At 40.9% G+C, this 24,077-nt stretch overlaps 1 pseudogene; it reads left to right on the top strand.

Moving 5' to 3' along the window:
• Window positions 1-23,078: 23,078 nt before the first annotated feature.
• On the top strand, window positions 23,079-23,963 carry LOC125120742 (60S ribosomal protein L5-like; annotated as a pseudogene).
• The last annotated feature ends 114 nt before the right edge of the window (window positions 23,964-24,077 follow it).

Genomic DNA, 24,077 nt, shown 5'->3' with positions numbered 1-24,077 from the left:
ACTAAACACCATTGCCAGGTGAGCCAGTCAAGACCCCTTGTACACATGGGTGAACTGGAAGTTCTCCAATGCGCATAATTTGAGGAGCCCCTCTCTTAAAAATATTTCTCCTCACCACCTCACTTGAAGCCGAAATTTCACCATTAGCATGATTCTTTTGACTAAGGTATTATACATTCCTGGAAAGATAAGTACTCTAAGACAGTACTGCTTAAAGTGTGGTCTGTCAAAGAGCTAAAACAATAAAATTCATAGATGAAAACAGAAGTAGATTTTTATAATCTTGGGCAAGGCAATGAATGGTTCCTTAGATACAACAACAAAAGCACAAGAGACAAAAGGAAAAAATAAATTACACCAAAAGTACAAACTTTTGTGTTACAGATGATATCATCCAAAAAGTAGAAAGAGGAGTTCCCATTGCGGCTCAGCAGGTTAAGAACCCAACATAGCGTCCATGAGGATGTGTGTATGATCCCTGGCCTCACTCAGTGCGTTAAGGATCCAGCGTTGCCACAAGCTGTGGCATAGGTCACAGATGTGGTTTGGCTCTGGTGTTGCCATGGCTTGGCTCTGGTTTTGCTATGGCTATGACATAGCCAGCAGCTGCAGCTTTGATTTGACCCCTAGCCTAGGAACTTCCAAATGCTGCAGGTGTGGCCATTAAAAAAAAAAAAAAAGTAAAAAGACAGTATACAGAACAGGAGAAAATATTTGCAAATCGTATACCTGATAAGGGATTATCCAAACTATATAAAGCACTCTTACAACTCAAATAATCCAATAAAAGAAATGGGAAAACAACTTGACTAGATATTTCTCCAGAGAAGATACACAAATATATACACAAAAAGATGCACGACATCATGAGTCACTAGCGAAATGCAAATCAAAACCACAATGACCCCACTTCACTTCAAAATCCACTTCACACCCACTTGGATGACTATTATCAAAAAGACAATAACAGTGTTGGTGGAGACGTGGAGGAAGTTGGAACCCTTATCCATTGCTGGTGGGGATGTAAAATGGTGCAGTCACTGTGGAAAACAGTTTGGTGGTTCCTCAAAAAATCAAACATAGAATTACCATCTCACTCAGCAATTCCACTTTTAAGTGTAAACCCAAAGGTATTGAAAACAGGAATTTAAATATTTGCATATGAATATTCATAGTAGCACTATTCACAATAGTCAAAGGCAGAAACAACCCAAATGTCCACTGACAGACAAATGAATAGACAAAGTATGATATATGCATACAATGGAATCGTATTTGGCTGTAAGAAGAAATAAAGCACTGATACAGCTACAACATAGATGAGCTTTGAAAAGATTTGCAAAGTGAAAGAAGCCAGACATAAAAAGTCACATAATGTATGATTCCATTTATATGAAATACCTAGAATAGGCAAATCCATTCTATAGAATAGATTCTGTCTATGGACAGAAATCAATCGGATTGATAGTTTGCAGAAGTGAGGGGGAAGGGAAAATTGATAGAAACTGCTTGATAAGTACAGGATTTTCTTTTGAGTGATGAAAGCATTCAGGAGCTAAATAGAAAATGTTTGTTTCACGAAATTGTGAGTGAATTAAATACTACCAAAAGTCACTTTATTTTTTAAATTTTTAAATGATTTTTTTCCATTATAGTTGGTTTACAGTCTTCTGTCAACTTCTTTTTTTTTGTCTTTTGTCTTTTTTGTTGTTGTTGTTGTTGTTGTTGCTATTTCTTGGGCCGCTCCCACGGCATATGGAGGTTCCCAGGCTAGGGGTTGAATCGGAGCTGTAGCCACCGGCCTACGCCAGAGCCACAGCAACGCGGGATCCGAGCCGCGTCTGCAACCTACACCACAGCTCACGGCAACGCCGGATCGTTAACCCACTGAGCAAGGGCAGGGACTGAACCCGCAACCTCATGGTTTCTAGTCGGATTCGTTAACCACTGCGCCACGACGGGAACTCCTCAACTTCTTTACAACACAAAATGTCACTTTAAAATGGCCAATTTTATGTGAAGTAAATTTCACTTCATATTTTAAAAAACCATAAGAATACACTTATCAAAAGATATGTAAAATCTTTACACTGAAAACCTTAAAATATTGCAGAGAGAAATTTTAAAAACTTAAAACACTTTGGAAATATACTATGTACATGGATTGGAGAATGCATTATTGTTAAGATATCATTTCTCCCCAAAAGTATTTATACATTCAACACAATGTCAACCCAATTCCAAGAACAACTTTTGGGAGATAATCCTATAATTAAACACGAAGGCAAAAGACATACAACGCCTAAGCAATTTTGAAAAAGAGCAAGATTTCAGGAATTTACATTGCCCAATTTCGAAACTTACTATAAAGCTATACAAATCATAACAATGTGTGGTAGAATTGGCAAAAATATCAGCATAACTGAATAGAGAGCAGAAATACAACACATTTATATGGTCATTTGATTTTTGACAAAAGTGCCAACACAATGGGAAAAAAATCTTTTCAGCAAAATTGTGCTGGAATAATTCTGTATCCATATGAGAAGAATGAACTTCAACCCCTATTTACAAAACACCATATACAAAATTCAATATGAGACAAATAGACCTAAATTTAAAACTTGAAATAATGAACATTTTGGAGCAAAATATAGGAGTATATCTTTATTACTACTAGGCAAAGATTTCTTAGACATATGAAGCAATAACCACTCAAAAGATCAAAAAACAAACAACAAAAAAATTGGGCCTCATCAAAATTTAAAACTTTTCATCATGACACTAATAAGAAAATGAATGTGCAAGTCACAGACTGGGAGAAGATATTTATAAACATGTATCTGGCAAAGAACTTGTATCCAGGCTATATAAAGAACTTCTTCAACTTCATAAAAATTAGCAACCCAATTTTTTTTAAATGAGCAAAAAATTGGGCAGCTATTTCACAACAGAAGATATACAAATTATCAATAAACATATGAAAAGATGATCAACACCATTAATCATCAAGAAATTCAAATTAAAATCATGAGGTATAATGGCATATCCACCAGAATGACTAAAATTTTAAAACACCGACCACACCAAATGTTGATAAGGCTGTGGAGCAACTGGAACTCTCATAAACTGTTGATGTGAACATAAAATGGTATAAACTCTTTAGGAAATAGTCTGGCAATTCTTACAAAACTAAACATACATTTACCCCCATGACACGCCTTTCCACACTTAGGCATTTATTCAAAAGAAATGAAAATATACATACACAAAGACTTGTACAAGAGTGTTCATAGCAGCTTTATTCATAAAAACCAAGAACTGGAAACAGCCCAGGTGTCCATCCAGAGCAGAAGAGATTTTTAAATTGTGGTATACTCATGTGATGAAATACCAGCAACATAAAGAAATGAATTAGGAGTTCCCATTGTGGCTCAGTGGTAATGAACCCAACTAGTATCCATGAGGATGCAGATTCAATCCCTGGCCTCATTCAGTGGGTTAAGGATCCAGCGTTGTCATGAGCTGTAGTGTAGGTCAAAGATGTGGCTCAGATCCCAAGTTGCTGTGGCTGTGGTGTAGGCTGACAGCTGTAGCTCTGATTCAATCCCTAATCTGGAACCTCCATATGCCTCGGGTACAGCCCTAAAAAGACAAAGAAAGAAAGAAAGGAAGGAAGGAAGGAAAAAAAGAAAGAAAGAAAAGAAAAATAAATTAGTTAATGATATGTGCAAAAACATGAATGAATCTCAAAAGCATTTTGCTGAGTCAAAGTCCTACATAAGAGTATATGCTGTAATTTGATTATAACTACTTGACAATTTAGAATAGTTTCAACTCATCCACACAGGGTAAAAAATCACAACAGTTATCACCTTTGGGAGAGTGGAGGCAGAAGTTAACTGGGAAAGGAAAAGAGAGAATTTTCTGGGATGATGGTAAGAATCCACACCTTAACCATATCTTATTTGGGTTACATTTATTCATAGCCTTATGATAACCATTCTAGTTGTATGTCTGGCCCAATAGTTCCCACTGGGAACTGAACATTGAAATCACCTGGGAAGGTTTTACCACCAGAGGCTGACTTGATTGGTCTGGAGTACAACCTGGGCATCAGAGTTGTTTCTCTGGTGCAGCTAGAACTATTGTTGTGTCAGATAGAGATGAAGTGCCTGTCATTCAAGTAGCCAAGGATAATGCTCCAAGCATCCTTTGAGATCTGGTTTCTTATCTATTTTTGCCCTTGCAAAAGACAAAGGGAGCAAACTTGGACTTTCAACAAATAAAAGTATCATCTGTTACTATAACACCCACCAGGTGGTTTAATGCAATCATTTACCTTTGGCTGGTGAGTTTGATAGGCAGCAACAATGCCAGTAGAGGACTAATTGCCTAGAAAAGGAATTTTCTCCATTATTTGAAGAATTGAGACAAGCTGTGGAATTTTCTTAATCTGGCAGTGGTTTCAATGAATATCTTACCTTCATTACAAGAGACACACTCTCAACCCAGAAAAATTATTATTATTATTATTATTATTTTGCTTTTTAGGGCCGCAGATGTGGCATATGGAAGTTCCCAGGCTAGGGGTTGAATCAAAGCTGTAGCAGCTGGTCTACACCACAGCTACAGCAATGTGGGATCTGAGCTGAGTCTGCAGTCTACACCACAGCTCAGAGCAACGCTGGATCCTTAACCCATTGAACAAGGCCAGGGATTGAACCAAATCTTCATGGATACTAGTCATCAACCCAGCAATTTTTAGACCACAGCAATACTTTTATCCATGTGCTCAAGAAACTGCCCCCTTTTCTATCTTACACTAAAGAAAGAGCCTATCGATAGAATTTATAGACAGACTGATTGTTACCTTTTCTTGTGTAGGGTCTCTTCTTATTTAGTAACAATTGGGGATACCACAGAAATGGTTCAATCCATCACAGCTCCCGTGGGGTTAGTCCAGTCACCAGATATGCATGAGATTCTATCTGGTGGGTCAAAAACAAATGCTACTTTCATCCACCTGAGCCATAAAGTGCTCCCTATTGTACAATATGCCAGGCCTGCAGAATGAAGTAGACTCTTTTCATTGTAAATAATGAGAATGTATTTTTCTTCATATTGTTTTCTTTGTGCTGAGTGTGAGGGAGATAAAATGGCTTAGTAAATGTAATAAAATCAGGAGTTCCCGCTGTGGCTCAATGGATCGGCAACATCTTGCAAGCGCTGGGACAAAGGTTTGATCCCATGCCTGGGATGGTGGGTTAAGTATCCAGTGTTGCCATAGCTGTGGCTTAAGTCTCAACTACAGCTCAGATCATGGCCCAGGAACTCCATATGCCATCGGGAAGCCAAAAAAAAAAAACAAAAATAAATAAATAAAAAATAATAATGACTTCTCAATGTTCTCAGCCTCTTCCTAAGCTTTCTTCTCTCTCAGTCCAAGCAGTTGATCTCCTGATCGCTCTCCCCACCTGCCTTCCTCATACTTATTTGGGGGAGGGGGGTTAGAAGAGTTGGGCAAGGCAGAAATCACCCAGTCAGGAAGAAATCACAAAACCCACAGGGCTTGGCTGATTTGCCCTGCCTAGTCTCAGCATCTCAGCTCTCAACTCCACCTCTCAGTGGGTTTCCACTTGTTTCTGATGAGTTCCTCTCCCACAGCTCTCTAACGTTAGTCCAGCCCTCACTGCTCTATAATCTCCTTATGCAAACCCACTCCTTCACTCTCAGCAGACAGGGCTCTTAACTCCATTAAGGAGTCCACTAAGTAAGTCATTGGACGTGGCCTCTCTCAACTTTCCGCTCTCCAACTACAGAAGTATCTCCCTGACCTTTTCTCCTTCAGTTTCAAAGAATGACTTTTCCAATTCAACTCTCAACTTCTACCTGTGCCCTTGACCCTAGCCCTGCATGTGGATTCAGGGAAACTGAATTGAAGACATATTGAGTGGCTAGTGGCAAGAGGCGGAAGCCAAAATACAGTGAGAAAAATGGCAGTAAGCAGTAGTCATGGGGCAGTAAGAGTAATTAATAAGTCAGCAGCTGAGAGGAAGCAAAGGCTGTGAGGTATTGGAGGCAATAAGGCAAAGAAAAACAGTTGAGAGAAGATGATTGTCAGAGACAGGAGCAGTAGAAGCAGAGGCAGCCAAAACCAAGATCAACAAGGTAATCAAATGACGAGGCCAATAGACTGGTGTGGCTCTGATACTTCCGCAGCCTGCCGCAGCCTAAGTAAGGAAACCAAACCTGAGCTAGAGTCAGTGCATTTGAATCCAAGAGAGTGAAACTTAAAAACAACCAATCACAAACAGCCCACTTGGAGTTCCAGTCATGGCAAAGTGGTTAACGAACCCAACTAGGATCCATGAGGATTCAGGTTCGATCAGTGACCTCACTCACTGGGTTAAGGATCCAGGGTTGTCCTGACCTGTGGTGTAAGTTGCAGACAAAGCTCCGATCTGGCATTGCTGTGGCTGTGGTGTAGGCTGGCAGCTATAGTTCCCATTTGACCCCTAGCCAGGGAACATCCATATGCCACTGGTGCGGCCATAAAAACAAACAAAAAACAGCCCACTAGGCTTCCCCAAATAAGGCACTGCTGAAGCTATAGCCAATCAACTAATTGCTTTGCTCTGCTTCAGCATCTCTGTAAAAACTTTGGCCCCAGTCTGAGGTGCTTCTAATCACCTTGGTTTGGCACTGCCCTATTCAAACCGATGTCTGGTCAAATAAACTCTTGAAAAGAATATTCCTAAAGTGCCTCAGTTTACCGTTTAACACAACATAATAGCTAAGCACAAAAAGGAGCTGTAGAAGTTCCTTACTGTGGTGCAACGGGATCTGTAGTGTCTTGGGAGCACTGGGACGTGGGTTTGAGCCCCAGCCCAACACAGTGGGTTAAGGACCCGTCATTTGCCAAGCTGCGGCTTGTGTCGAAACTGTGGCTCAGATCTGATCCTTGGCCCAGAAACTCCATATGCCATGGAGTGTCCAAAAAGGTTAAAAAAAGGTGGGGGGGAGCTTACAGACCCACTCCTGAGCTGGAAACCCAATACATAGGTCATTTCCCAAGCACCATTCCTGTCTTTGTGAACGCAATTTTGTGCTGCTGCATCCTTGTGACCCCTGGACGCACAGACACGTTCTCATTATAGTCATACATATGTTTCCTTCAGGTACTCTCACTGCTTGAAGTGACTTGAATAAGCCTGTACAAGTGAAACATATAAACAAGTGCTTAACCCACTGTGTTGCTTTATTGTAGCCTTACTTTTACTTACCTCTATGTGTAAAGACATAAGAGAAAATATGTTTTCTGTGTTCACTGCTCAAGGGAAAGTATGTTGGAAGAAAACCATGTGGTTTTCCTATTACTTAGAAAAAGGAAGGATATTCCACACTCTAACAGGTTTTCAGAGCCCTCGTGGTCCCCAAATCCTTTCTACCATCTGGAGGAATCCTTCCTGGTATACTTTGGTTCCCCTACTCCCTATCCCTACTTCCCTATCTTTCCTGAGTGTATGAGGTTGATGCAACAAAGATTAACAAGGTGTTTGTAAAGTTAGTTCTTTTCTTTAATAAGCCACATAAATAACAATAGACATTGGAAAATCCCTTGGGAGATACTAATTAATTCTCAGAACTCCTAAGAACTTTCCTTCGACATGAAGTAACAAAGAAGAAAAAATCTTGGCAACAACAGGTGGGTGTTCCATCTTCTGGAACAGAAATTTTTATTCTTAACTCTCAGTAAGTCAAGGCTAATTGACCCTTGTACCTACTCCAGAACCAAAATGAATTGGTATTCTTCTTCTCAGATACATGAAGACTTAAAAACTAATACTAGAAAAATAAATATGGGCGTTCCCCCTGTGGCACCACAGCATTGGAGGCATCTTGAGAGCATGGGGACACAGGTTCAACCCCCGGCCAGGCGCAGTGGGTTATGGATCCTGCATTGCTGCAGCTGCAGCTTAGGTGGCAACTGCCGTTCATATGAGATATGATTCCTGGCCTAGGACCTACGTATGCCATGGGGCCACCAAAAATGGAAAAAAAAAATTTTTAAGAAAAATAAATATGGTCTAAGATTTCATACCAACACTTTTTATCTTAAAAAATTTTTTTTGTCTTTTTTAGGGCTGCACCAGGAGCATATGGAGGTTCCCAGGCTAGGGGTCAAATTGGAGCTGCAGCTGCCAGCCACAGCCACAGCAACACCGAATACTTAACCAACTGAGCGAGGCCAAGGATTGAACCTGCATCCTCACTGATACTATATTGGGTTTTTAACCTGCTGTTCCACAATGGGAACTCCCAAAAAGGCCTTTTGAAATTAAGGAATATATGTTATTTTTTTAAACATAATGCTGTTGCATACTTAATAGACTATAGTAAACTGTAAATATAACTTTTATGAGCACTGGGAAACCAAAAAAAAAAAAAAATCCTTGTGACTCACTTTACTGCAGTCATCTGGAACCAAACGCACAATACCTCTGAGGTATGCCTTTAATTTGGAGCCAACCTACCTTTGCCATCTCATAGCAAGACTCTTTTCCTACTTTGGCCCTCATTTCCCACCTTCTTACCTTCACCATTTCTCCACTTGGAAGGCCTTTCTTCCTTCTTCTCTTCTTGTCTAAACTCTGTCCAGTCTTCAAGATTCCACAGCTTAAGCCCACCCCTGACTCTGGCTCTAAACCTTCAGATTTTTTTCCTCTAACCCCTGTAAAGGTAGTTGGTTTTCTGCACCAATCATTTGGCCTTTCCTACATACTGCCTTTGGATTCTTAGTACTTCTTTTATCTTCTGTGTGCCCAGTGAGACTGTAAACTCCTTTAGGGCAGGAAAAAATTATTCCCATCCTACAATACACTGTACTTGGCTGGATAAATGCAGCTGTTCCATTAAGTGTTTTCTAATGCAGATGACTTGGATGCTTTAAACAATCTAAACTTGCATACAGGTTTGCAGAGAACGATCATAACTTGGGAAGACTCAATATACTGATAGGTGGCCAACCAAGCTAATCTTCCTAAGCCATGATCCATTCATTATTACCACTCCTCTCTCCCTCATTTATTCCCTTCAGAGTCTCTGTCCTCTGCTTATACATACAGATGCTTCTTGACTCTCAAACTTCCATCTATTATGTAGCTTTGCTCCAGATCCAGAGTAGGTTGACTCCACCAACACTGGCAGATGACTTGGGAGGTAGTCTGTATAGTGCCATGTATTTAAAAATAAGTAATGGACCAACCAGGTTTGGGTTTTTTGTTTGTTTGGTTGGTTTTGGTTTTTTTTAGGGCCACACCAAAGTATATGGAAGTTCCCAGGCTAGGGGTTGAAGAGGAGCTATAGCTGCTGGCCTACAGCCACAGCAACACGGGATCCAAGCCAAGTCTGCAGCCTACACCGCAGCTCACAGCAATGCCCAATCCTTAACCCACTGGGCAAGGGTAGAGATCAAACCCACGTTCTCAGGGATACTAATCAGGTTTGTTTCTGCTGAGCCACAATTGGGACTCCCTTAGCATGGTTCATGAACTCTGCCTTTTCCTCAAGCTGCTGCCCTCTTTTTCCTTCCTGTCACTACCAATTCCTTTTCCTTAATTCTTTGTAAGATTTATTTGCTCGTTGGAACCCAGCTTCTGCCCTCACAGGTGGCCACATTCAACTTAACTTTCTATTGTGTCTGAGTTTATTGGCCTGCATTTTATTTCATTGAGTCCTGATTATATTTCTTACTGAGCTGTAGCTGAAGCCTACCCCACAACCATAGCAACACCAGATCCGAGCCACATCTATGATGTATGCTGCAGCTTATGGCAACACCAGATCCTTAACCCACTGAGCAAGGCCTCACAGAGACCACAATGGGTCCTTAACCTGCTGAGCCATAGTGGGAAATCCTACATGGGAATTTTTTAATTTTTCTTTTCTCTAAGAAATTCTTCATGGAGCACACTGACTTCCCGTTCTAATTTAAATCAATGCTTTTTAGGACTATGGCATACTTCTCATCATAGATTTTTTTTTTCATTGACTGCTTTGTTTACTCTGGTCATTGCTTTCTTTTCCCTCTTTCTTTTTTTCTTTTTGGCCACAGCATGCAGCAGCTTGATGCAGAATCACAGTTCCTGGACCAGAAATTGAATGCAAGCTGCAGTGGGGAAAGCACAAAATCTAACCACTAGACCACAAGGAAACTTCTCTTGGTCATTTATTACAACTTTTTTTTTTTTTTTTTTTTTTTTACTAGCCTATTGCTGGAGTACATCTTAATAAATAACTTGATTCTAGAAACTTATCTGTATGTAAGTTTCTGGAGAACAGGGCCTCTGTCATGTTTATAATGTTGTTTGTCTCTTGCCTAAAATAATGGCAGGATTTCCCACTGTGGTGCAATGGGATCAGCAGCATCTTGCTGGCACTGGGACGTCGGTTCAATCCCCAGCCTGGCATAATGGGTTAAGGATCTGGCATTGCCGAAGCTGCAGCTCAGGTTACAACTGCATCTTAGCTCTGATTCGTGGCCCGGGAACTCCATGTGCCACAGAGTGGCCAAAAAAAATTTTTTTTAATAAAAAAATGCAATAAAATAATGCCAAAAAATAGGTACTTAATACATATTTGTTGACTGACCAGATAAAAACCTTCTGAGACTTTAATACATTTAAAAATCTCTTTTAAAGTAATTTTTGTGGAATTCCCATCGTGGCTCAGTGGATGTCTAGCATCCATGAGGATGAGGATTTGATTTCCTGGCCTGGCTCAGTGGTTTAAGAATTCGACTTTGCCATGAGCTATGGTGTAGTTTGCAGATGTGGCTCAGATCTGGCATTGCTGTGGCTATGGCATAGCTATAGATCTGATTGGACCCCTAGCCTGGGAACCTCCACATGCCATGTGTGCAGCCCTAAAAAGACAATAAATAAATAAATAGATAAATAAATAAACAAATAAGACAATTTTTGTTTAAAAAATGTTAGTTTTGCCATCATTTTAAAATGTTTTTGGAGTTCCTGTCGTGGCACAGTGGAAACGAATCTGAATAGGAACCATGAAGTTGCGGATTCAATCCCTGGCCTCGCTCAGTGGGTTAAGGATCTGGTGGTGTTGTGAGGTGTGGTGTAGGTTGCAGAAACAGCTCAGATCTGACATTGCTGTGGATGTGGTCCAATGGCTACAGCTCCAATTCGACCCCTAGTCTGGGAACCTCCATATGCTGCAGGTAGGACCCTAAAAGGCAAAAAATAAAAATAAAATGTTTTTAATTTTATTGAAGTATAGTTGACTTAAGAATGTTGTGCTAGTTTCAGGTATACAGCAAAATGATTCAATTTTACATATACCTATGTCCATTTTTTTCAGATTCTTTTCCCATATAGGTTATTACAGAATATTGAGTAGAGTTCCCTGTGCTGTACAATAGCTCCTTGTTGGTTATTTTAGATATAGTAGCATATATGAGTGTGTGTGTGTGTGTGTGTGTGTGTGTATTTTTAATCCCAAACTCCTAATTTGTCCCTCCCCTCCACATTTCCCTTTGGTAACCATGAGATTGTTTTTGAAATTTGTGAGTTTGTTTCTGTTCTGTGAATAAGGTCATTCATACCATTTAAAAAATAGATTCCATATATAAGAAATATCATATGATATTTGTCCTTCTCTGTGTGACTTACTTCACTTAGTATGATAATCTCTAGGTCAATCCATGTTGCTGCAAATGGTAATATTCGTGTGTGTGTGTGTGTGTGTGTGTGTGTGTGTGTGTGTGTGTGTGTGTGTTTGTACCACATTTTCTTTATCCATTCATCTACCGATGGAGATTCAGGTTGCTTCTATGTATATTGGGGTACATGTATCTTTTCAAAGTACGGTTTTCTCTGGATATATGCCCAGGAGTGGGATTGCTGTATCGTGTGGTAGTTCTGATTTTAGTTTTTTTAAGGAACCTCCAATCATCACTGCAATAGCTCAGTTGGGAAAGAGACTGAAGATCTAAGGAAACTCCATACTGTTCTTCATAGTGGTTGTACCAACAGTGTAGAAAGGTTGCCTTTTTCCCACACCCTTTCCAGCATGTATTGTTTGTAGACTTTTTGATGATGGCCATTCTGACCGGTGTGAGGTGATACCTCATTGTAGTTTGATAAAATTTATCTTGTTCTCACCATTGACATACAGTTTGGCTATAGAATAGTAGGCCCCAAATTGTTTTATTTCAAAACCTAAAAGAAGCATATGGTTGTCACCTACATTTAGTGCTAGTCATTTATTTTTTTACAGATAATATTATCTCTCCCTTGAATCTTTTAGAATCTTCCTTCTAATAGGATTTGAAATTTAAGATTTATAGTTTTAGGAGTTCCCGTCATGGCGCAGTGGTTAACGAATCCGACTAGGAACCGTGAGGTTGCGGGTTCGGTCCCTGCCCTTGCTCAGTGGGTTAAGGATCCGGTGTTGCCGTGAGCTGTGGTGTGGGTTGCAGACGTGGCTCGGATCCCGCGTTGCTGTGGCTCTGGCGTAGGCCAGTGGCTGCAGCTCCGATTGAATCCCTAGCCTGGGAACCTCCATATGCCACGGGAGTGGCCCAAGAAGTAGCAAAAAGACAAAAAAAAAAAAGATTTATGGTTTTAAGAAGCTTGGAAATTTCATGATGATGGGTCCAGGTAATGGATTTTTTTTTTAATTTCTATTTATTTATTTATTTTTTAGGGCCACACCTGCAGCATATGGAAGCTTCCAGCCTAGGGGTCGAACTAGAGCTGCAGCTGTCAGCCTACACCAGAGCCACAGCAACAGGAGATCCAAGCTATGTCTGCAATCCACACAGCAGCTCACAGCAACGCCGGATCCTTAACCCACTGAGCGAGGCCAGGGATCTAACCTGCCTCCTCATGGATACTAGTCAGTTTCTTTGCCACTGAGCCACAACAGGAACTCCCAGATTTTTTCTTAAGCATTTAAACTACTCAGTATCCAGCAAGTCTTCTCAGTTGGAACACATACAATTTTCCATCTCCGAAAATTTCAATTTTCACTATTATTTCTTAGCCTGTATTTCTGTCCTTATGAAACTCTCACTTGTCCTGTGTTTTCTATCTTTCTGTCTCATATTTTCTGTCTCTGTTTTTTTCTATATTCTTGAATATTCCTTCAACGTGATCTTCCAATGAACCTTTTTGGAAGGCTGTCATGTTTTAACTTTCATTCTTTCTCTCTGATTGTTCCTTTTGCATATAAATTTCTGGAGGAGGGGGAACTATGTTTAAATGCCTTTCAAGCATTATCACTAAGTGGCCTTTTTCCCCCTGATTTATCTCCATCCTATTCTAAAGTCAGTTTTACTGATTTTTCATCTTCATCTTTCATTTACATGTTGCTGGTTTTCTTCATGTGTCCTGATTGCCTGTTTATATTAGTAGCAATGGACTTGAGTGACTATATAACGGTGTGGGGAGAAATATCTAACTGGAAGCCCTATGTACTTGGAAAACTATGTAATCAGCAGCTTAGCTGTACACCAAACTAACAGGGAATCAGCCATCAAATTAACAGCCTCCTCAAGTCAGAATAAGAACGGCCCTTCCCTAGAGCAGTAATACCCACAATAGAAGCCTTAGCTTTCCTCGGATAGTTTAATTTCCTAGGAAGAAAGTCCTTTCAGTCCTGCCCAGGGGCAAATGCAGACTGTTCACTATCTTGTCCAAGTAGTTTGGGAGTCAGGTCTGGGAAAGTTGACTATTCCATAATCAATCAATCCACCTACTTTGGCCCTGATATTCCTTCTGGATCTGTTGAACCTCTGAATCAGGAGCTTTTGTGAAATTCTTCAGGACAATGACTTTCACTTCCATGCAACCCCTTCATGGTTCATCCTGTGCTACAGCTTTATCTGCTGAGTGTCATTCATTGATATGTTTCCTTCTATCTTTTTGTCTTCCAGAGACGGCTGAAATTTCTTATATTCCTCTATATCTTTACTAGCAGAAATGTATTTCACCTTTGTATTCCTTTATAATTTTTTTTGCTTTTTTTTTTTAGGGCTACAGATGTCACAGCAGGAACTCCCTATTTCTTTTGACTTTTTTTTTTTTTTTTTTTTTTGTCTTTTTAGGGCCACACCTGAGGCATATGGAGGTTTCCAGTCTAGGGGTCCAAACGGAGCTGTAGCTGCTGACCTAAGCCACAGCCACAGCAATGTGGGATCTGAGCTGCAGTCTGCGAACTATACCACAGCTCCCAGCAATGGGGGATCCTTAACTGAGTGATTGAGGCCAGGGATCAAACATGAGTCCTCATGGATGCTAGTAGGGTTCATTAGCCACTGAGCCACCAGGAACTCCTATTCCTTTATAATTTAATGGAGTCTTAGAAAATAGTGTAGAGAAATACCTGTGCTTGATATGCCTTCTTGAATTAGAAGAAAGCATATATATTTAAAAGCTCCCAGATGATTCTGCTGATCTGCCAATTTGGGGAAACACTGTTCCAAACTACCTTTTGTTCTCATTTTCTCTTTTTTTAAGCACTGAGCATTTACTGCTTTGTAACTCCTTGTATTCTGTGGCTCATTTTTCCCATTAGTTGATCATTCTTATCCAAGCAGGATGTCTGATTATTATTTGTGCTTAGCCTCCTGCATCTTACCCAACTCCATGCACAATGCAAGGCACATCTTAGAAGTTCAGTAAATTTGAAGTTCCCATCCTGGCGCAGTGGTTAATGAATCTGAGTAGGAACCATGAGGTTGCGGGTTTGATCCCTGGCCTTGCTCAGTGAGTTAAGGATCCAGCGTTGCTGTGAGCTGTAGTGTAGGTCGCAGATGCAGCTGGGATCCAGCATTGCTGTGGCTGTGGTGTAGGCCGACGGCTACAGCTCCAATTAGACCTCTAGCCTGGCAACCTCCATATGCTGCGGGTACAGCCCTAGAAAAGACAAAAAGACAAAAAAAAAAGAGGTTCAACAAATTCTCCTTGAGCAAAAGAAGGAACAAATAAATGAATGAGTGAAGGAATGATAGGCATTTGAGCAAGTAGTTTTTCTAGGTTTTTTTTCCTGCTTTAATTTACTCAGATTTTTTTTTTTTTGGTTTTTTTAAAATAGAACTAGTCAAAAAAACAAAATAAAATAGAACTAGTCAACTATATGTAGTATTTCAGGAATAATTCCCTTTAAAAATAGACACAGTGACTTATTTTTATTTTTTGAAGAAACTTTCCATTTCGAAGAGCCCTATTTCCAGAAACACTTCATAATGCACAAGCTTTCAGCTTGCAAACAGATTCATTTCAGTTTCAGACCAAGAAGAGCTTGTATGAATCCATAAACATGAATGAGGCTGATCTTGTGGGATTTTCCTATTTTAGTCCAATGGTTACCTCAAATAGAATCCATTTGGGTTGAATTATGCTGCCATAAACCCATTTAAACTCAAGGTGGCCATTGTAAATAACAGGATTAAAAAGCAAATGTACCTCAGTCATCATTGATTCATATCTCAGACACAGACAATGAAATAAATATGTCCATTAAAATATATTAGGATAAAAATGTAAAAAACCAATAATCCACTTTTATCCTTGATGGTGAGTCTAAATATTTAATAAATAACCTGCCTAATCCTTATCTTAGTGAACAATTTTTTAATGAATGCAGAAATAGATATGCTGAAATTTAAAAATAGGAATGGGAGCTTCCATTATGGCGCAGTGGGTTAGGGGTCTGGCATTGTCTCTCCAGTGGCTTGAGTCACTGCTGAGGCATGGGGTTGATCCCTAGCCTAGGGAAGTGGGTTAAGGATCAGTACAACTTGGATTTGATCCCTAGCCCAGGAACTTCCATATCCCGTGAGTGGGGGGCGAGGGGGGTGGGGTGGGGGGAAGGAATGGAAAGAGAGCAGCCAACATGTTTTTGTTTTGTTTTTTCGGTCTTTTTGTCTTTTTCTAGGGCCGCACCTGCAGCATATGGAGGTTCCCAGGCTAGGGGTCAAATTGGAGCTGTAGCCACCAGCCTACACCTCAGCCACAGCAACATGGCATCTGAGCCGTGTCTGTGACCTACACCACAGCTCAAGGCAATGCTGGATCCCCAACCCACTGAGCAAGGCCAGGGATCGAAATGCAACTTCATGGTTCCTAGTCAGATTTGTTAACCACTGAGGCACAACGGGAGCTCCCAGCCAACATGTTTATTGAGGAATTATTCTGAGATCCGACCTTTGACATTTTTTTCTTTACCGCATACCTGATAGTTTTCATTGAGTTAATAAAAGATTTTAAGTCTGTTTAGACAATGACTCTTTCTTCAATCAGCAAGAGTTTCCCTTGTTCACAGATGATTCAGGTACTATGCGTAGCATTTATGTCATCCAGAACAATGAGGATGCAATTAGCAAAATCCAGAATGTGGAAAGTTCTGCAGGAAAAATGATCCCATTCTCTCGATGAATAAGATGCTTTTCTTACTTGGCTTTCTTTTCTTTTCTTTTCTTTTTTTTTTCTTTTTGGTGGGCCACACCTGCAGCATATGAAAGCTCCCGGGCCAGGGGTCAAATCAGAGCTGCAGCTGCTGGCCTACACCACAGCCAAAAGAATGCAGCATCTGAGCCACATCTGTGACCTATACCACAGCTCGCAGCAATGCAGGATCCTTAAACCACTGATGGAGGTCAGGTTTGAACCCATATCCTCATGGATACTAGACAAGTTCTTAACATACTGAGCCACGATGGGAACTCCTTTCCTGGCTTTAGAAGTTCTTGGGCTTCTCTGGGGAGAATAAACTATAGAGAGACAAAGGTGGAAACAGAGAGGCCTGCTAGGAGATATGGCACTACTCTATATAAGAAATGATAGTGAACTTGATTGGGTTTAGTAGTAGAGAAGATGAGAAGAAGTCAGATTGTGATATTCCGCATGTATGTTGGAGTTCAAGTCTAAAGAATTTGCTGATGCATTGTATATTAAGTGTGAGAGAAAGAGCTAGAAGAATGGAGTTGCCATTAACTGAAATGGGATGCAGGAGAAGTAAGTTTCAGAGAGAAATTTGGAGTTCAGTTTGGAGTAAGATAAGTTTGAGGTATTTATTAGACACCTAAATGGTTGTCAGCTGGAAATATCAGCCAAGAGTTCATGGGTGAGTTCTGGGTAGGAGATATGAATTTAGGCATCTTCAGAATATATAAAGCAAATGAGAATAAACTAGATCACCAAGGGAGTAAGTAGAGTAGAGATCCTTCAAAAATACTCTAGAATGAATAACACCCAAATTTAGCAATCATTTATTCTCATGGATCTGTGGTTGGATGAGGGTGGGCTGATCTAGGCTGGGCTTGACTGGGGTAATTTGATTCTGCTCCAAACGGGCTCTCATCCTCCTAGAACTAGTGGACAAGATCAAACATGGGGGTTTTTTTGTTTGTTCATTTATTTGTTTCATGGCAATGTCAGAAGCACAAGAGAGAAAGCAGAAATAAATAAGGCCTTTTGAGGTCTAGGCTTAGAGCTGGCACAGCATGAGTGTTTTTCTCATTCTATTTGCTAAAGCAGGTCACATAGCTGAACCCAGGGTCAAGGACCAGCAAAATGGGAAAGGAAAGGCATCAATACAAGGAAGGGTCAAAGTTTGAGTTCATTCATGCAAGGACTGAGTCCATTCTGGGTCACTTTAACTTCAAAAGTTTGAATTCTATATCCACCCTGCTCCCCACATCTAATCAGGAGCCAAACATATTACCCAAGACATAATCTTAACCATTGCTACCCCTTGCCTAAAGGAACATTATTGAAGGCACACACTCTTTGATTCTTGTCAAGGAATAAGAACACAGACTCCATATTACTAGTTACAAAGAAAGTCTGTAGCAGGATGGTCTAAGACGCCAAAGTGTGCCATATAACAGTCTTAAAAGAAAAAAAGCAAAACAAAACTTGAAGAAGAAAATGCTAAGGAGACATCTGTATCTAAAGTTTCATCTTCAACAGTACTGTCCAATAGGATATCTAAAATGAATGCATGAAAACATGTGATACAGACATTAGAAGTGCAGCACCAAGCAGCAAGTCCTAATTTTTTTTTCTTTTTATGGTTGCATCTGCAGCATGTGGAGTTTCCCAGGCTAGGGGTAGAATCAGATCTGGTAGAATGCCAGATCTGAGCCTCGTTTGTGACCTACACCACAGCTCACAGCAACACTGGATCCTTACCTCACTGTGCAAGGTCAGGGATCAAACCACATCCTCGTGGATACCAGTCGGGTTCATTACCGCTGAACCACCACGGGAACTCCTGGGGACAGAGTTTTGGTTTTTTTTTTAACTGAGACAACTATTTCGTGACTATATTTTATTTAATTTATTTATTTATTTATTTATTTATTTATTTATTTATTGTCTTTTGTCCTTTTAGGGCCGCACCTGCAGCATATGGAGGTTCCCAGGCTAGGGGTCTAATCGGAGCTGTTCCTGCCAGCCTATGCCAGAGCCACAGCAACGCCAGATCCGAGCTGTGTCTGAGACCTACACCACAGCTCATAGCAATGCCAGATCCTTAACCCACTGAGTGAGGGCAGGGATTGAACCCACAACCTCATGGTTCCTAGTCTGATTCGTTTCCACTGCACCACAATGGGAAATCCAATGACTATATTTTAAAATTCCATGGAGTTCCCGTCGTGGTGCAGTGGTTAACGAATCTGACTAGGAACCATGAGGTTGCAGGTTTGATCCCTGGCCTTGCTTAGTGGGATAAGGATCCAGTGTTACTGTGAGCACAGCAGACACAGCTTGGTTCCCGCATTGCTGTGGCTCTGGCGTGGGCTGGTGTCTACAGCTCTGATTAGACCCCTAGCCTAGGAACCTCCACATGCTGCAGGAGCAGCCCTGGAAAAGGCAAAAAGACAAAAAATAAAATAAAATAAAATTCCAGAATTTGAGTTTTCTTGCGAGTAAGGCGAACAGAGGAACAATTCTTTTTAAGGATATAATCTGCTGTTACCAGCTTAGGCCATAAGCCTAGATTTTTGAAAAGTAATGAATCAGATAACATAGTACTAGTACTTGTAAACTCTCACATTTTAAGCTGCTTTTTCTAGACCTAAAGATTTGGAGGCTGAAGGAGCCTTAGAGATCATAATCAGCTAATTTTATAGATGATGTAACAGAGGCCCAGAGAGGTTAACCCGATTCTTCCGACAATAAAAAGAATGGGGTCATGTGAGTTGTAAGCCAGTGGCGGGTGACAGAAAGGAGTGACTATGCGATGCTTTTCCCCTACCTCCATTCCCTCTGTCCCCAAGATCTCCATCATCCCTCTTGACCCCCTCTTCTGTAGGCATAAATCTGGTAAAAATTGATTCACTGCTCTACTGAAGTTTCCAGACAAGGCCCCCAGGTGCCCCCTCCCCAACCCAGTCTAGCATAGAAATCCTGGAATGGTCACTGTCCACTTACAAGAATGACCTTCCTTCTCTATCATCAGTTCTGTGGGCCCTGAAAAACTGGAGGATTTGTTGGCGTCCTGTTGTTTGTTTTATTCCCTTTGCTTTATCTTCCTGTGTTTCTCTCTGCCTGATTTGCACTTAGGGCCGATTTTGGAAATAGTATTTATGGATATCTGTAGGAAACAATACAAATACATCTCTTCTTCCCTGTAGGCACTAACTAGCTATCCTATTTAAGCTTAATTTCTTCTTAGGAGTTTGATTTTTTTTTTTTTTTTTTTTTTTTTTTTTTTGCTCATAGCTCTTCCAGCAGCAGCAACACATAGGCTTCCAAAGTCCTTTCTGGGAGTTCCCGTCGTGGCGCAGTGGTTAACGAATCCGACTAGGAACCATGAGGTTGCGGGTTCGGTCCCTGCCCTTGCTCAGTGGGTTAACGATCCGGCGTTGCCGTGAGCTGTGGTGTAGGTTGCAGACGCGGCTCGGATCCCGCGTTGCTGTGGCTCTGGTGTAGGCTGGTGGCTACAGCTCCGATTCAACCCCTAGCCTGGGAACCTCCATATGCCGCGGGAGTGGCCCAAGAAATAGCAACAACAACAACAAAAAAAAGACAAAAAAAAAAAAACAAAGTCCTTTCTGGGTCTAATGTGCTCTTTTCCCTGTTTTTTTTTTTGTTTTTTTTTTTTTTAGGAGAACCTGAGAAGTTCGGCATATGATTACTTTTCATAACTGCTCTCAAAAAAACTACAATTTCAAATATCATAAGATATCATTTATAGGTGGAGTCTAAAAAAATGATACAAAAGAACTGATTTCTAATACAGATACAGGAGTTCCTGTTGTGGCTCGGTGGTTAAAGAATCTGACTAGCATCCATGAGGATGAAGGTTTGATCCCTGGCCTTGCTCAGTAGGTTAAGGATCCAGCGTTGCTGTGAGCTGTGGTGTAGGCCGGTGGCTTCAGCTCCAATTTGACCCCTAGCCTGGGAACCTCCATATGCTGTGGGCGCCGCCCTAAAAAGTAAAAAAAAAAATGAAATGGGTATAGGAGTTCCCTTTGTGGCTCAGTTCCCGTTGCGACTCAATGGGTTAAGAACTCAACTAGTATCCATGAGGATTTGGGTTCGATCCCTGGCCTTACTCAGTGGATTAAGGATCAGGCATTCCTGCAAACTGCTGCACAGCTTGCAAATGTGGCTCAGATCCCACGTTGCCATGGCTGTGCAGCAGCTGCAGCTCCAATTCAACCTAGGGCCTGAGAACTTGCATATGCCACAGGAGCAGCCTAAAAAGAAAAAAAAAGAAACAAAACAAAAAAAAGAAACAAACTCACAGATTTCAAAATCAAACTTACAGTTAACAAAGGGGAAACTGAGGAGGGGCGGGACAAAACGGAAGGATGGGATTAACACATACACACTACTGTATATACAGCAGATAACTAACAACCTACTGTATAGCACAGGGAGGTCTACTCAATGTTCTGTAAGAACCTATATGAGAAAAAAGAATGGATATATGTATATGAATAACTGATTCATTTCTCTGTACACCTGAAACTAATATGACATTGTAAATCAACTATACTCCAATAAAATTTTTTAAAATATCTGAAATTTGGAATTTCCCCTTGTATCACGGCAGAAATGAGTCTGACTAGTATCCATGAGGATGTGGGTTCGATCCCTTGCCCTCGCTTAGTGGGTCAGCAATCCAGCATTGCCGTGAGCCATGGTGTAGTTCACAGACACAGCTCAGATCTAGCATTGCTGTGGCTGTCGCTGTGGGCAGCAGCTGTAGCTCCAATTCGATCCCCTAGCCTGGGAACTTCCACATACTGCGGGTGCAGCCCTAAAAAGCAAATAAAATAAAATAAAAAATAAAATCTGAAATTTAACGTGATTGGACTCAGTCTCCTACTGCTGCTGTCAAATAGAAACAAAGCTGGACATTAGTTAGTATGGTAAAGACATATTTTAATCAGTAATATGCTATTGCAACTTTGACCTGTACAGAGGCGCCTGGGCATTTTAAAGGGAGAATGAGGGAATAGAAAGGGAGCTGAGCAGGGGCTCAGTAGAATCAGGGAAATAAAAAATCATAAAGGGGTGGTCAGTGATTAAGCCAGCTGTGTCTGTTGGCTGGCAATGATCTAAATTAATATTCTTCCCTCCCACAGAGACTGGAGCCCCAGCCTTTCCGAAGACTACATTTTAAAGGAATGGATTTCAGGTCCTTGAGAAAGACACTACCAAACTGTAGGAGATATTCAAAGGGACAGAGGAAGGATTCACAACTGTAAATCCATTTTAGTAAATGCTGGAGTTCCCATTATGGCTCAGCAGAAACAAACCTGACTAGTATGAGGATGTGGGTTCGATTCCTGACCTTGCTCAGTGGGTTAAGGATCTGGCATTGCTGTGAGCTGTGGTGTAGGTCATAGAAGTGGCTCGGATCTGATGTTGCTGTGGCTGTGGCATAGGCTGGCAGCTGCAACTCCAATTCAATCCCTAGCCTGGGAACTTCCATATGCTGCAGGTGCAGCCATAAAAAGACCCCCCCAAAAAACCCCAAAATGCTCTAAAGATTTAAGGTGTTGAGGGGCCTATTTTCAGGTATTAGCTAGAACAAATAGTACATCATTCTTTTGGGAGTCTTAACTTTGCCAGGCAGGCACTTTAAGAAGGGCTATGGTCATCCTAGGTATGACTTGAGCTGTTAGAAATTATATTAGTGTTTAAGTCTTTCAATATGGGGATAAAGGATTAGATGAAATAATTTGTATTGAGAATCTTCAGTTTTTTAGGCCAAAGTTGAGGTCTAGTGGAGAAGACAGCTCAGAGGACCTTCTAGAGTTTGATCAAGGAGAATGTTGCAGAGTTCCCACTGTGGCACAGCAGGCAAAGAATCTGTCTGTAGCTGGGAAGCTGCAGGTTTGACCTCCAGCCCTGCATTGCTGTGGCTTGGCTTCAATCCCTGGACTGGAAACTTTAAATTAAAAAAAAATAGGAGAATGTTTCTCACTGAGTAATTTTAAGGCATGTTATTTTAGTTTAATTTTTTAAAACATTGATTTATCAAAGATTTATTTTCTTGGAGTTCCTGTTGTGGCTCAGTGGTAATGAACCTGACTAGTACCCATGAGGATGTGGGTTCAATCCCTGGCACTACTCACTGGGTTAAGGATCTGGTGTTGCCTTGAGCTATGGTATAGATCACAAATGAGGCTAGGATCCAGCGTTGCTATGGCTGTGGTATAGGCTGGCAGATAGAGTTCCAATTCATTCCCTAGCCTGGGAACTTCCATATGCCTCAGGTGCAGCCCTAAAAAGACCAAAAAAAAAAAAAAAAGGTTTATTTTCTTCATCTATAAAATAGGAATTACATATTAATAGCTCACACAGCTCTTGGGAGCATCTTGCACAGCACTGTACAAAAGAAGTATTGGACAAGATTCACATGTTGTGATCAAGGTCTTCATAGCCACATTAAATTTTTAAAAAGTAGAAATAAACCATAAAAATGATTGTTAGTGCCTCCCCCTACTCCACCCCACCCTGAGACTGGTGCTAGGCCTAGCCTGCTGCTCTGCAGCATGCTTTGGATTCAGAGCTCTGTTCTGCAGGATGGGCTTTGTAAAAGTTGTCAAGAATAAGGGCTATATCAAGAGGTATCAAGTGAAATCTAGAAGAAGACAAGAGGGTAAAACTGACTACTATGCTGGGAAATGATTGGTCATCCAAGATAAAAAATAAGTACAACACACCCAAATACGGGAGTTAGTTTGTGTAACCAACAGAGATATCATTTGTCAGATTGCTTATGCTTGTATAGGAGATATGATAGTTTGTGCAGCTCATACTCACCAACTCCCAAACTATGGTGCGAGGGTTGGCCTGACAAATCATGCTGCAGCATATTGTACTGACTTGCTGCTGGCCTGCAAGCTTCTTAATAGATTTAGTATGGACCACATATGTGAAGGCCAGGTTGAGGTGACTGGAGATGAATACAATATGGAAAACATTGATAGTCAACCTGGTTACTTCACCTGTTATTTGGATGCAGGGCTTGCCGGGACTACTACTGGAAACAAAGTTTTTGGGGCCCTGAATTGAGCTATAGATGGAGGCTTGTCTATCCTTCACAGTACCAAATGATAACCTTGTTATGATTCAGAAAGCAAAGAATTCAAGGCTGAGATACACCGAAAGCACATCATGGGGCAGAACGTTGTAGATTACATGCTTTACCTGACTGAAGAAGATGAGGATGCTTAGGAGAAACTGTTCTCTCAATACATAAAGAACAAAAGTAACTCCAGACATGGAGAAAATGTTTACGAAAGCTCATGCGGCAATACGAGAGAATCCAGCGTATAAGGAGCAGTAAGAAAGAAAGAAGTGAAAAAGAAGAGGTAGAATTGTTTGTTCCCAAAGGTCGCCTGCCCGGAAAAAAGATCGAGTAGCTCAGAGGGCAATCTTCCTTATAGCTCACGAACGGGCTGCTGAGTTCAACCAAACTTCAATTTTCCGTGAAGATTTTACAAAGACAATAAGTATATCAACTTATTGAGTGTATTATTTTACAAAGACAATAAGTGTATCAACAAGCCCCGAAAATTA

The sequence above is a fragment of the Phacochoerus africanus genome, chromosome 2 (assembly GCF_016906955.1).
Source record: "Phacochoerus africanus isolate WHEZ1 chromosome 2, ROS_Pafr_v1, whole genome shotgun sequence".
Classification (NCBI taxonomy): domain Eukaryota; kingdom Metazoa; phylum Chordata; class Mammalia; order Artiodactyla; family Suidae; genus Phacochoerus; species Phacochoerus africanus.
This window is presented reverse-complemented; position numbering and strand designations above follow the sequence as displayed.